We start from the raw sequence: 14,593 nt of genomic DNA, 5'->3' as shown, positions 1-14,593 counted from the left end.
TGCAGAAGTGTTACGGTAAATGTTTTTAAAATCCATAATCAGTAAAAATTTATTTCAATGGATGTCGTAACAATCAAGACAATATAGTAAATGCATATATATCAACCTTGTGGAATTGTGTCTTTACTGTTGCTTTGTGAAAAATATGAAAATTTGCAAGCCACTATGTGTATCCAATCTTTTTTTTAAAAAAACTGTACATCTAATTTATTTCTTTTTCTTTTGCTTTTTTGCACAATTGAAGTGATAGATATTCTGGTGGCTGAGGTGAATATGCAATTTACGAAGGGTGGTCAATATGGCAATGTGTGTACTGCCTACATCATTTAAAGACTGTATGAAGTACAACCCAATACAACTCCTCTTTTCCAGCAATGTGTCATCTTGAAGCCAATTACTGGCTTTTTTTGTGGTGGCAGTATCAAAACCGGCATTGATGTGAGGTAATCTGTGCCTATACCTACTTGAATTATTCCACATTTACCAAGTGCTCCTATTGCTGAACATTTAATTGTTTATGCAAATCATTTGGAACTATTGTGATTTTTTTTGTGGAATAATTTTCATGCTGTGTTGGAAAATCTGAAATGAAACTTTTTTTAATCTTAACTTTAATAATATTAATATCTCAATATTTAACTTTATCTTTATCCTAAGATGTAACGATGATTGTGAGAAGGTATCAGAATGGTGATTTTGTAAGCAGTGCCCCCAAGACTAGCAAAGTTAACTGTGCCAATATCTTTGCCTTAGGTTTACTACAGGCAGGTCTCAGGCTTGTTTTGTGTACTTGATGGTCACTCAATTTCAAAGCCTAACATTCTTTTCATTTTGATGGCACTGCTATCATCAATTTTTAAAAAGTGATTTCTAAAGATTGTTAACCATGTTAACATGCATTGAAGATCATAAAACGACAGTCTGAGCTATTATTGCAAGTAATTTTGAAGCAGGCTGTATTGACACACAATGAGGCTTCAGTGACAATAGATCCCATGTTGCTTGGACATGCTGTGGAGAAATATCCATACTAAAAATGTCCGTGTGCACATACACCACTTCACATTAGACCACTTGTACCATTTTCATTGATAGTACAATCATCTTGAAAAGCAGGTGTGAGATCTGAAATGTTATCACTGGAAGCTTGTTTTACCTAAAGTTTGACTTTTTTTACTTCTTTCATCTTTTTGTCTGTTCTCATTTTAATTTACATGTCACCTTAACACTTGTGCTTAAGTAAACTCCTATGTGTACATGTGACATGGCTATTCACGTGCCTAAAAAATAGGACAATAAAAATATTGAAAAATGTGTTTAAAAAAATAATGAATACCTGGCCAGAATTAATAATTAATAAGGAAATAGCTGCAAGCCACACTAAAATGATTTGGAAGTATTTTATCCAGTGCCCTTTATTTCAACAGAAACACACATTCCAGCCTGTACTTCAAACGTATTTCAATGTTACAGAGGCAGAAATTGAATATTTTATGTTACACTGAAGAATTTAATGGTATAATTGCAATGTGATGGCTGTTGGGATTTTAAGTTTTTTATTTTTAACATAGCATTTTCTTTTCCAGCATTGACTTAGATAACAAGTTTACTGCTCAAAGACTAAATTTCTAGTTAAGACAACGTTTGCTTTCACCATGTCTTAGATCAAGATCACGTGGTTAGCATTAACCTTTTAAAATTTTAGTACGTGACGACTTCTGTGTGTTGAGTAAGGTCTATGATCTGGTTATTTAGGGTGGTTGAACTTCTAACCCTCTTGAAGACTTGAGAATATTCCTAAAAATATAATTTGGACAGTATTAAGACCACATATTGCTAATTTATAGCTTTAAATAATGTTTAAATCCTTTGTTTAAGTAGAAATAACATTATCATTCAACATGACCAGGAGAAAATGGGTGTCAACACAATCTAATTTAGTTTAACTGCTCTGATGCTATTTATTTCAAATATAGATTGGGTATGCAGTGCTAAATACAGCAGCTTGTGATCTCTGGCTTGTCAATTTTGAAACAATTTTTCTTCGAAGTGTAACCTGGTGAGTAGCAAAAAAACAAAAGCTGCAAAATTCAGAAAGAATCCTGGCCTGAAATTCTACCCAGTTTTAGTTTGCAAAACCAATTTGGAACCTGTTTCCACAGTATAAAGAGCCAGCTTTCCAACTAAGACTATTAAGAATTTCAGGTTTCCAGCTGCTGTGCCCTGAAATGCGGTTGATATTCTCAAGTACTAGATACTTTCTCTCTTCCTCTTAAACTTCAGTTATCGTGACCTTTCTCATCCTTCAATTAAGGGCAGCAGACTGATTCCTTTTGCCAGGCCATTTTAACCTTGTTCTGCAATCCTGCTCTGTGCCCAGCCAAGGGTACCAGTTGCAATGGTGGAGGGAATCAGTGGGAATTAAATCAGCCAGGATTTACTCCTCATTCTTATCCAGTGCCTTCTGTCTGGAAGATGCAGTTGTGTGGAGGTTGAGTAAGATTAGTGTCATGTTGTGAGGCCATCTCCAATCGAATAGCTGACACTGCCTAAGTTTGCACATCAAGTATGCCCACGTGAATTGAAGTACCAGGGAGCAATGGCATCTGTGCTTCAGCAGCCCAGTGAGGAAACGAGAAAATGAGCCCAAATTGTAGACGACTGGGCAGCTCTTATTTTCAATTCATCTTTTCTATATTGGTAGTCACATTCACAATTAATCAGAACACCTTGTAACTTCAGCAACAATTTGTTCAAAACATTTTTGTCTTGTCATTTTACAATCTGTTGAAGGTGCTGTCCTGATTTACATTGAGCTTCTGCTCTCCTTCAATATTACCCAAGACAGTATTCAGTGGTTTAACTGATACATGAATGTTAAGATGCCAGCACTAATGGGACCAAATTAACACATTTGACACAAATTGACAATCAATTACACTACAATAATCAGATGTTTAATTTGAGTTATTCCGAAAAACGACTGACCTCTCAAAATAGCGACTGACCTCTCAAAATAGCCAGATCACAATCCTTTGTATAATTGTGAATACAGAATGATTTTATCTTGTAGCTATATGCTTTGCTGTGCATTGCTTATAAACATATGCTGGATTTGTCAATTCTCTAGTTGTAAACATGTGATTGTATTACTGCAAATGTGTCTACATTTTCAAAATAGACAACATTTTAAAAATGTGTCTTTCCAACTGCAATTTGTAACGTCTTAATAAAGCACTCTTGATTTTAAAAATGCACCCCTTTTTATTTGTGACTCCTTCCCCTCTACACCGAGCTTTCATCTGCCATACCCTTCATCTTAGGAATTCCTTCCCTCTACCTTCTTTAAATCTCACCTTAAAACCTACCTCTTCACTGTGCCTATGGTCACTTTCCCCTCTCCCTTGCTAGAGGTCCAATCCAGTCACTAAAGTGCTCAGAAATTATCTGACATGAAGGTTGTTGTGTGAATATTAAAGTTAATTTTAGTAGTAAGTATTTCCAGGTTGTCACTGAATTGATTCTCTGCTGGCAGCTAATTTTTTCAGTTCTTCTCCCTAAAAATCAAATTCAAAATTGAAACAATCAATGTATTTCTCCACCATGAGATGAGAGTGATGAGTTTGATCAAAAAATATTCTGTCAAATTGAAGCTCTGATTTGGTTCAAGTTGGCACTTTTCACTTGACAGTCAGCAAGTGTTTGATCCTCAAGTTGAGATGTACATTTGAAATGTGTGAAGCTTGCCTCCAGAGAGGTTGTTAATCTGCCAATGGAATTTAAGATGCCTACCAATCTTCTGGAAAAGTGAAAGACTATCACATAAAATAAATGACATAGACACCTCAGTTGTAAGACCAAAGTAAAATAACTCATAATACATTATAGGCAGAGGAGAAATATCTGAGTTATTCCTGCTGAACAAGATAGTTTTTGATGTATTAACTGCACTTGAATTGAGTCTCAAAAAGAAGCAAAGCAGTCCTGGTGGGAACAGACCCAGATACAATTTATGATGTAGCCACCTTGCAGCTTTTCATTTCGTCCACAAACACACAATCACTCTTTACAGTAAATTCAATGCTTTGAGATGTCGTCTCGATGTGAAAAGCACTATGTTAGTATTATTTCTTTTGAATTCTCTCACTTTTCCAGAATTTTTTATTGCGCATCTTGGAAATTCCAGTGCCAAGAATTACAGATGCAGGTACAATTTCAATGAATATTGATGCTGGTAATATATTACTCCAAAAGCACTGATCAGAAATACTTTTGATTTCTTGTTAATTTCAACTTCAATATTTCCTTAGTGCAGATTTAATATCTCCGCAAGTAAAATTTGCCTATGAGTAATGGAAACGTGATTACAATTCATTAAAAATTTTTTGAAGCACTTGTGCAGTTCCAAGCGCTGAGATGCAGAATAGAAAATTATTCCCTGTGCCTGAATAAATTATGCTAATACACTTAAATACCAAAAGTATATTAATGATCTCATACACAAATGATACAAACTACATTCCCCATCAATGTATGATGCCGTAAACATTGCTGAATAAGTAACTGAATCTATTTGCTGCTCTGTAAAATTTTGCAGGGATTTGAGTTTTCCATCTATGTTACTAGTGTTTGAGATCAAGTCCCAGATGATATTTGCAAAATTTGCCTTCTGAGACTCGTTTGTTCAATCAAGTTTAATTCTTTTTACGGTTCTAATTTACTAACTATTACAACTTTCTCCTTTGATATTTTCAATGCAGGGTAATTTAGGCCTGAACCTTGAATTGTTCATCAAAGTAGACTTGAATTAGAACTACATTTCAGAATATTAAAAGTACATCTAATCCTATGGCAATAATGAAGCTGATGTGTTTTTATCTGAGTTTTTGCACACTGGGGAGTATTTTAACTCCGAGTATTGCTTTGTGCCAAAAGCATCCCTAGTGTGCCAAACCCCTATAATAAATGCACATCATATTCATTATTGCCCAAGTAATTGTAATAATTGTTCATTCTAACTACAAGCATTGAAAACCATATAATGCTGCCCTCTAGTGCACGTATGCAGCTTTACCAACGTGGATGGAGTAACCTGTATTTTTAAAGTTCATTTACAATTACTGTATGTATTCTTATTTCTACGTTGAATACACACATGATCAATTTAATTATTGGTCATTTGAATGAACTCCTTCAGTTCTGGTTGCGAATTGTAGAAATTTAGATAGTGTTTTTTCATTGCAATCAGCTAATGTTACCCATTGAAGATCAACAAGGAGATGCTTTCTATTGTGTACATAGTGCAGTTACTTTACAGCGACAACAATTTACATTTATATAAATCACATCACGTCTCAAAGAAGTCCAAGTGAAGCTCATCATAACATTGAATGCATGTTATAGGTGACTTTCATGCCACGTAGTTCAGAGTGAAATGTAATACTGTATTTCCTTAGGTGTGTGCGATCCTCATATTTTCATACAACCTTGGTTTTAGCATTCATTCTTCTGTTGCTATTTACGCCAGGGGACATCCAGCAGATCATGTTGATATAGAGTATATTATTTGCTTTCAAACTATGCAGATTGGTCCTGTTGGTCAAGGTTATCCGAAGGCACTATTATGTTGGCCAGCCTTTCTAGTTCATTGAAGCTAGAGGCTCCACAACACTTTTTGCCAATGGGGCAGGGTGGTGTGGGGGAGGGTGGTCTGCAATGAGCAGGTAGTAATACTGAGCAATTAGTCTGGTGGTTGAGCTTGATTTGTAGTTGATTTTCCAAGTTCATAGCAGTTCTTGGTTAATTGGTCACAGTGGAAATGTGAATTCCTGGTAGCCCTTTTAACTAGCATTTGGCAACCCTCGCAAGACTTCTCCTTGTTTAAAGATCGGTTGTAGAGGATGAAACCAACATCATCCAATGATGTTGAAGCACCATCTTGGGCAGGTGTTCGGCTCACTTTGAAAAATATTTTCTTTTAATTTTCAATATTTCAAAAAGCCACAAGGGAAATGATTGAGTTACAGCATATCTCTGATCCCCAGAGTATGAAGTACTATTATTACTACTAGTACTCCCATTCTCTGGCCAAATGGCTGGGTGGTTCAATAACCTGTTTACAGGCCTCTGCTGCAATCCAACATTACTGCAAGTCAATGCAGGAGGGTGGGCAGGCGAAGAACTATAACATATTAATTCCTATAAAAATTATGTGTTTAATAGATCTTTGCCTAGCTCAATTGCTAGCACTCTCACCTCTGAGTCTGAGTTTAAGCCTCATGTTAGGAGTTGAACCCACAAGCTAGGCTGACCTCCGCTCCACAGTACAGTAGTGGGGGAGTGCTGCATTGCTGAAGGTGCTGTTGGCTTATTTGACATTAAGGATCTTATGGCACTATTTAAAAAGAGACATTTTCTTAATTCTTAAAATTGTTGCATTTGATATAGCATCTTTCACTTTGGAATAATGTCTCAAAGCCCTTCACGGGATTTACTTTAAAGTATAGTGACTGTGTGCTTTGTAAATTAATGCGGCAGCCTAATTGCCAGGTTATTGAGGGGATATTCCTCCTGGATTGACTGTTTAGTATTTTGAGCGCCCAGAATTGGACAAATTGTTCAATCCAATCTCAACTTTGAAACTTCAAAATTAAAGCTGCGTTGAAGAATTTGCCTAATTCTGACACTCTTCAGGTGCATAAATAGTTAATCTTGACTCTGGTGTAATGTTTACTCAAATATCTTTTCTAATGTGGCCTCTGATCTGGATTATCTATTGCTGTAAATCTATATAATTACTAAATGAGTTATTTTCCAGATACCAGAAAATATCTGAATTAAATTTTGAATGGTAATTTGTGTTGCAGCTGAATTTCCCATTTATTTAGGTGCAATTCTTTCCACAAGTTGTCAATGTGGAATTACTACTACTACTATTTACAATTAGTGGGGATGGATCTTCAATCAACTGTGACATTTAGACCCAATTATAATAGATTTAAGAGCCAATCTCTGCCTTACCTTTGCATCAACTTGTTCTCTTAGGAACAGGCCTAATAATAATAATAATCCTTGCATTTGATATAGTGACTTTTCATGTCTTCTAGACGTCTCAAAACGCTTCACAAAATATACTGTAAAGTGAATTGACTGTATATTTGTGGGCGAAAAGCAGCAGCCACTTGCGCACAGCAGCGTCCCACAAACAGTCGTGGATTGAAGTGACCAATATATTATTGTTTTTTTTTCTTGCGAGATTATTATCAGGTGTGTGGAGTCAGGAAACCTGCCTAAGGTTTCGCCCTTCCGGGAATCGAACCCAAGTCTCTCGCTTGCGAGGCGAGTGCTCTAACCACTGAGCTACAGGACTCCAATAAGAGATCAGACAGAAGAGTTACGTAGCATCCCTGTAAATTTTTCACCTGGGTAAGGATGGGTTGTGTTGCGAAGTGATGATTGAAAGTCATAGAATAATGAGTGGATTGTTTCAGATTTGTCTACTGTTTTAGTCAATACCACTAACCACAACTGCAGCTGCCAGAGAAAGCCAGCCTATTTCCAGATTTGTGCACAGCAAGTTACAGTATGTCGTACCTGACTGAGTCTTGGTGTTCGGTGACTGAAAGTTTGGGTCATGATTGGCAATTCAGCAGAAAAGGATGGGCAACTTTTTTTAAAAACAAGTATGCACTTACACCCTATTGACAGCTTGCTAAGGACTGGAAAATTCTGTAAATGTGCAGAGGATTATGAATTTTAGTTTGATGCATTGAGCACAGGATAAGGGAAATCTCTGACCCAGTTGTTTACCACGAAGCCTTCTGTGGCATCTTCCTGATCTGAAAGATGCTTTCGCAATTGCAATGATTATAATTGCATGGTGTGCACTACTTTACATTCATAAACATTCCTCAAATCCAAATGTATATTAATACAGTACACATGAACTTCTTTTATGGTGGAAAAAAAAGTGACTATTCTGTGCACCCAACCATCCTGTGTTCTACTTTGGAAAATTCAGGTGTAATATTGTGTCATGTGGGTGTGTAATTTATATCTTTTTTAAAAATGTGATAGAAAAACATTTTCATATAAATGTTCAATGGTCAGACTCACTCACTATATCTCAAATGATACATTGAGTGAGTCTGACCATTGGATGATTCCAATAAGCAGCTGTTCATAAAGCTACGCCTTGAGTGTCTCTTAGCTAAATGTTAAACTCAGTGCAAAGTCTTTCTGTAACCCTGCCTTATTCAAATAATATGTGCACTTGTCGTGCACTGTTTATTAGACATTTCCAAATCACCAGTACTCACTTCAAAACATCCTCCTGAGAGCTCCTATATAAATGTAAATTGTGTTTTATTTTCACATTATTGTTTGGCACAAGCAAGTGCTTTGTATACATCTATATTTTGTTTTAAAGGGTGTTCCACTGTAAGTATATTCTTCTGGTGTTTTTTATAGTTCTGCTATTATTATTATGTTGTTATTGTTATGGAGAGGTGATATCCATTTGTAAGTTAGTGGGGGTGACTGGCAACAACCTCAACAGATCACCTCAAGCAATATTGTGCAAAGTTTCTGAATGTTTTTGCAAAAACAAAATTTATGTTGCTCAGCTTCAAGAAAAGCAATCTATGATCACAGCTTGATCTGCTCGAAGTGGAAACACTTGAGGAATGATCAAAGTCCTGGGGGGCATAAGGACTCATCCTGAAAGTTACATAAGGAATTGCGTTTGATATTTATGTTTGTTTTCTATTTCTTTTGTTTAAAACCCTAACCCATAAAAAAAACTAACCCTAAACCATAACTCTAACCCAGCCAACAACAACAAATTACACTTGTATAGCGCCAATCACATCAGAAAGACGTCCCAGGGCTCGGGACAATCAGGTTTGGACCCGAGCTGGAAGTTGGGGTCAGAAGGGGAGTAGGGCAGGGGGCTGGGGGTGGGAGGGTGGCAGAAGGCATGATTGAAGAAGATGGTATTCAGACGGGACTTTAAGGAGGCAAGAGACGGGGTGAGGCGGAGGGATTGCGGAATTACAGAGTGTGGGGGCAGAGATGCTGATGCCCAGCCGCCAATGGTGGGGCGGGAAGTGCGGGGGACCTGAAGTGGGCTGGTGAGACATTTGTTGTTGGAGACATGGCAAAGCCCTGGAAGGGTGGACGGCGGAGTTGGTTTATGTAGAAAAGAGGAGTCTGGGGTTGTCCTTAGCTTCCAAGATGATTTTGGAATTAAAGGATGACTTAACCGAGGCAAGGGCAGAGTGGCAGGTCTTGGTGCAGTCCTGCCAGATTTGACGATGAACCGTTAATTTGGATTTGCGGCGGAGCACACCTGAGATTTGAGGGAGCGGAGGTGACTGTTGTACCAGTGGGATTTGTGGGAGGAGGAGGCGGTGCGGGTGATGATGGGGGCAAGCATGTCAAGGACGACTGAGAAGGAGTTGTTTAGGAGGGTGACCAAGGAGGGTAGGTCATTGCAGGAGGAGGGCTAAAGGGGTAGGCGTTCAGATGCCTCCAGGGCAGCGGAGAGGGCATGGAGGGGAATTTTTCTCTAGGGGTGATAGGAGATGAATGTGGGGAGAGTGGCAGGGAAGGGGATGGAGGAGTTAAGGGAGATGAAATAGTGATCTGAAATGTCTTTGTCAGTGATGGTGACATCAGAGACGGTAAGGTCCCAGGTGATCACCAGGTCTAGCAGGTGGCCATGGATGTGAATGGCGGCGTTGATATGGAGGGAGAGGTTGTAAGAGGAGGGAGGAGAAGTCAGCAGAAAGGGTGAAGTAGAGGTTAAAGTCGCCCAAGATGATGCCATCTATTATCAAAGCAAGAACTTATAAATCCTGTGCCTTTCCTAAACCTTTTCATCTAATAGGCCTAAGTTGTACAACCAGATTTCCAATCTTGCCTCTATTGTACACGGACAATAGTAAATGATAAGGAATAATTACATAGCTCAGTGTTTCCTCATTCTTCAAATTGTCAAACTTCAAATTCCTGGACTCAGCTGCTCAAACTTGCTCAAAGTTTGTAGGTATAGATCAAAGCTGGAATTTTTATTATCTTGTGCCATGATTGTTCTCGAATGAAAGTAAACAAAAGCAGCTGAAAGTTGTGTTGCACATATTCTACACAATGGGACTGAAATCTTCAGGTGGGCATTGAACAACAACAACAAAATTACATTTGTATAGCTCCTTTCACGTCGAGAGGACGTCCCAAGGCGCTGGACAGACAGAGTTACGGACCTGAACTGGAGGTCGGGGTGGGGGATACTGGAGGGCAGGGGGAAGCAGAGAAATCGAAAGCACGGTCGAAGAGGAAAATCCCTTTGAAAAGAAGAGGGGATGTTTTCCGGTGTCCTGGTTAACATTCTTCACATAAAATTGATCATTCACTTGATGGCTGTTTGTGTGGCATTGCTATGTGCAAATTGGCTGCTGTGTTCGCCTTCCAATACACACGCTACAATACATCCTGTGAAGCACTTTGAGACACCTTTGTGACATAAAAGACACTATATCAAATGCATGGATTATTAAATCAGGGGGTGAAATCCCACATGTTCTTTAACTGTCATAATTCATCGCAGGTAGCTCAGTGGTTAGAGCACTCACCTCACAAGCGAGAAACCTGGGTTCAATTCCTGGCAGGGCAAAACGTTGGCAAGTTTCCTTACTCCACACAACTCTGTTTACCTCGTAGTAAGTAGGAACCTGGTTGTTAGTCAATTGGCGAATTGCTTTTCCAGGGGTAATAATTCCTTCCAAAAAAAATTGGTCACTTCAATCCACGGCTGTTTGTGGGACACTACTGTGTGCAATTGGCTGCCGTGTTTCGTCCACAAAATATACCATCAATTCACTTTACAGTATATTCTGTGAAGCACTTTGAGACGTCTCAAAGACATGATAATGTCTATATCAAAATGCAAGGATTATTATTATTATTAACTCTGTACTTATTTTAAGATGCCGTTAAATCCAATAGAGCAGACACAGGCACAATGGGCTGAATGATCTCCATCTGTGCTGTACGATTCTATGACACACCATGAAGGAGGCGAGAAGATAAGCCCATACGTAACCAAGGAGAAATTGGTCTCCCAATATTCAGGCCCACATGAGTCTACTTCTTGCCTATTTACAGTACTCAGTCACGAATGCAATAGGAATGAAAGGAATTGGTAATGAATAAAATTGATTTATTTTGTGCTTTTGGCAGGCAGAGTTGTGCATTGCATTAACAAATGGAATTTAGCCTTGCATCCTACTTAATCTGTCACTTAGGATAAGTGCATTTTGTTTAAATAAGACCTAACCCATGCATTCGCGGGCAATCCATTTCAGATTTTGACAACGCATAAAGTTGAAGGCTGCTCTTTATAATTAACAATGATGGTTATTACCTTTACTCCAGTGTTATAGCATGGATTCAAAAAAGTTAAAGAGTTATGATGCGTTGAAGGTGACCAGTTTGCTTATTTTGTCCAGACTTTGTATTCAACTGAGCTGTCAGACACATGTCTTGCTTACAAATATGATCATAGTACTTGTTCCTACTCAAAAAAAANTGTGGAACCCTATCACCATGCTCAAGAACATCCAATTGGATTTTGCTTGATAGTATTGTTCTCAGTGCGGATTTCGTTTGACATCTTTGGAAGAAATGGGAGGATTAAAAACCTAGTGGGACGTGTCTTGCAGAATAATTCTTCAAAAAGATTCTATCGCTTTTTATCAAATCATTTAAACCAAAATTGAATCTATACACCATGTCTACCTCCTGGAAGGTTGACTTCAGCATTCCTCTTGGACAAGAGGTAAGACAGGTCTCGTCACATCTATATAGCGCCTTTCATGCATGTCGCATTTGCCCACCTGCTTGATGTATAATTTTTTTTNAAAACACTCTCTTCCCCCTCCCCCAGAAGTTTTTAAAAACTCCACGGACTAATCAATACAGGGAAGAGCCTCCCGATGAAAGCAGGGTAAGGCAAATTTGTTTAAATAGAGGAATAGTCACTTCAAGAGTGGAATTTACTGGGTTGAGTTTAAACTGTTTGGGTACTCTTAAGGTGCTGATGGGTTTCGGCATGTTTCAAACACAAAATGTATTTGGGTCAGACACCTGTGGAACCCTATCACCATGCTCAAGAGCATCCAATTGGGACTTCCACATATGTATGCCACCAACAGGTGGAAATATTCCTGTGACTGGAATGGAAAGCCCACTCTCTCCCTGGAGGGATTCAGCAGCTAAAACCACATAGCTTTCCACTGAGAGCACAGTCTGGTAAGCCTTCTGCTGCTTGTCTACCTGCAACCCCCCCATGTAGTGAGGGCACTGGGTTGCAAGGTCAACAGGAGCTGAGTGGGAAGAACCCCTGCTGTACCTAGTGACCACGTTCATATATACCTAAACCTTGGGCAAGTTTCCTTACTCCACACAGAGCCTAATAATAATCCCTCCAAAACCAAAAACAATAATAAATTGGTCATTTTCAATCCATGACTGTTTGTGGGACATTGCTGTGCGCAATTGGCCGCCGCGTTCGCCCACAAATATACAGTCAATTCACTTTACAGTGTGTTCTGTGAAGCGCTTTGGGACGTCCTCCCGACGTGAAAAGCGCTATATTAAATGCAAGGATTATTATTATTATTATTATTATAATATCATCTCAAACAGACAGTTTTGTTTGGATATATATATATTAAAAAAATCCCCGGTAAAGATGATTTCACTGAGAAACCAGGTGGGGGTTAGTGTGGTTTCGATGGATCGCTCATTTAAGGCTATGGAGCAGTTTCAATCGACCACCTGGGAGTGTGCAATGGACCAAAGAGGGAGGTGTGTGTGTGTGTGTGTGTGTATCAGCCTCAATCATATGAGTTTTATTCTCCTCCCCAAAAGCCTCCTACAGGTGCAAAGGTGCAAAAGGCTCAAAGCAGCCCCTTTTTTTTTTAGCATTGGCTCCGCACTGCTGTCAGACGTTGAGGTTTCTTTTCCTGCAGATGCTTTCCTTCGTCTCGACGCTCGTGTCTGTGCGTGAATTGGAGAAGAGAAGCCACAGCAGAGCAACGACCCAAAGGTCGAGACTTCAGCCACACTTTCTTTTGGCTGCAGAGCAACGAATTGGAGAGACAGCCCCACACACACACACTGCCGACTTCAAACATCAATCACTTGCTGCATTTTACCGTCGAGGCCGAAAGAAGGCGTTTGAAGGCAAAAGGGAGAGTGAGTGAGTGAGTGAGTGAGTGAGCGAGTGAGTGAGTGAGAGAGAAAGAGAGAGAGAGAGAGAGAAAAAATGCTGCATTTATTGTCGGAAGTGAAAGTGATGTGATGAGAAGACAGCATTGCATCCGACCTCCCACTTAAGGTCTGTCTCACACACTCATTGACTGGGACTGATCAGGAAGTCTTGTTCTTGCATCAAACCTGTGGGGTCTCCACAAAAAAAAAAGCCATCAGTTCAATGTGCAGCTCAGCCCCTCAATAAGAGGTAAAACTCTCCCACTCTTCCTCCTCCTCCTCCTCCTCCATCAGCAGGTAGGGAGATGATTTTTTTTTGTTCTAAGCGACTCTCTTTCCTCCCCTCCCCTCTGTGTTCGCTTTAATCCTAAGATCGCGATTGCCTTTGTTTTGCTTTGCCTTTGGCTTTGCCTTTTTGGGGGTCTTTCTCATTCTCGTTCCCCATCTCTGCGCCTTCTGCCCTCTCTCTCTCCCCCTCTCTCTCTCTCTCTCTGTCTGTCTGTCTGTACCTGTTGCAGAGCTCAGGGTTGTGAACCATCATCTGCGAAAAAAAAAAGACACTTAACAATAAAGGGGGTTCGGTGGGGTGGAGGGGTGCAATGTGTGAGGGAGAGGAGAGGAGAGACTGTGAGTGGCTTTTGTTGGTGGTGGTGATGTCCCTCTTAACTCGCCTTTAACCAGGCTCTGACCTGTCTAAACGTGGATCTCCATGCACTTTGGATGGCAGTGATGATGACTGTGAAAGTTTTTTTTGGATGTGTTGGGGTGGGGGGAGGGGAAGGGGGAAAAAGGAGAGAGTGGTGTTCAGATCCCTGTCTGGTTTGCTGTTGAAGCATTTGTTTTTGCTTTTATAATCCGCTGTTGGATTCAATTGTGAAATGAATCCACTTTGATCCACGGCTCGCTGTTTGTATGACACAGAACAGAGTAGAATAGACCCAGACCTAGAATAGACCCAGACCTAGAATAGACCCAGACTTAGAATAGACCCAGACCTAGAATGAAAAGCACACAGACAAGGCAGTCAGGAAATACACTCATCTCCAAGATCTAAGTAACACGCCGAGTAACGTTTCTTCCCCACTATTTTATAAAAGGATTACACATATTCCCCCCAAATGCCCCAAATTTATTTTTTTTACATTATATTTTTCATGTACAATAAAAACGTAATGATCAGTCAGAGGTGGCTGACAGATCTTAGTGACACACTGCCTCAATCTTTCTGCCTTGCCCCTCCTTTCGCAACTTCAGGTCGCGCCTGAAGACCTTCCTCCTCGACTGTGCTTATGGTCACTTACGGTCACTAGTCCTCCGTACT

General features: G+C 39.6%; 1 protein-coding gene across 2 annotated transcripts in view; it reads left to right on the top strand.

The window, feature by feature from the left end:
- Positions 1 to 12,978: 12,978 nt before the first annotated feature.
- LOC103187388 (multiple C2 and transmembrane domain-containing protein 2) overlaps positions 12,979 to 14,593 on the top strand; it is a 118,880-nt gene continuing 117,265 nt past the window's right edge. The window contains exon 1 of one of the 2 annotated variants that reach the window (XM_042344076.1): positions 12,979 to 13,261. The gene's annotated coding sequence lies outside the window, so the exon portion shown is untranslated. Of the gene's footprint in view, positions 13,262 to 13,505; positions 13,570 to 14,593 lie in introns of those variants that run through there. The other variant, XM_007906849.2, reaches the window with a different exon arrangement.

This window comes from Callorhinchus milii, unplaced genomic scaffold (genome assembly GCF_018977255.1).
Source record: "Callorhinchus milii isolate IMCB2004 unplaced genomic scaffold, IMCB_Cmil_1.0 Scaffold26, whole genome shotgun sequence".
Taxonomy (NCBI): domain Eukaryota; kingdom Metazoa; phylum Chordata; class Chondrichthyes; order Chimaeriformes; family Callorhinchidae; genus Callorhinchus; species Callorhinchus milii.
This window is presented reverse-complemented; position numbering and strand designations above follow the sequence as displayed.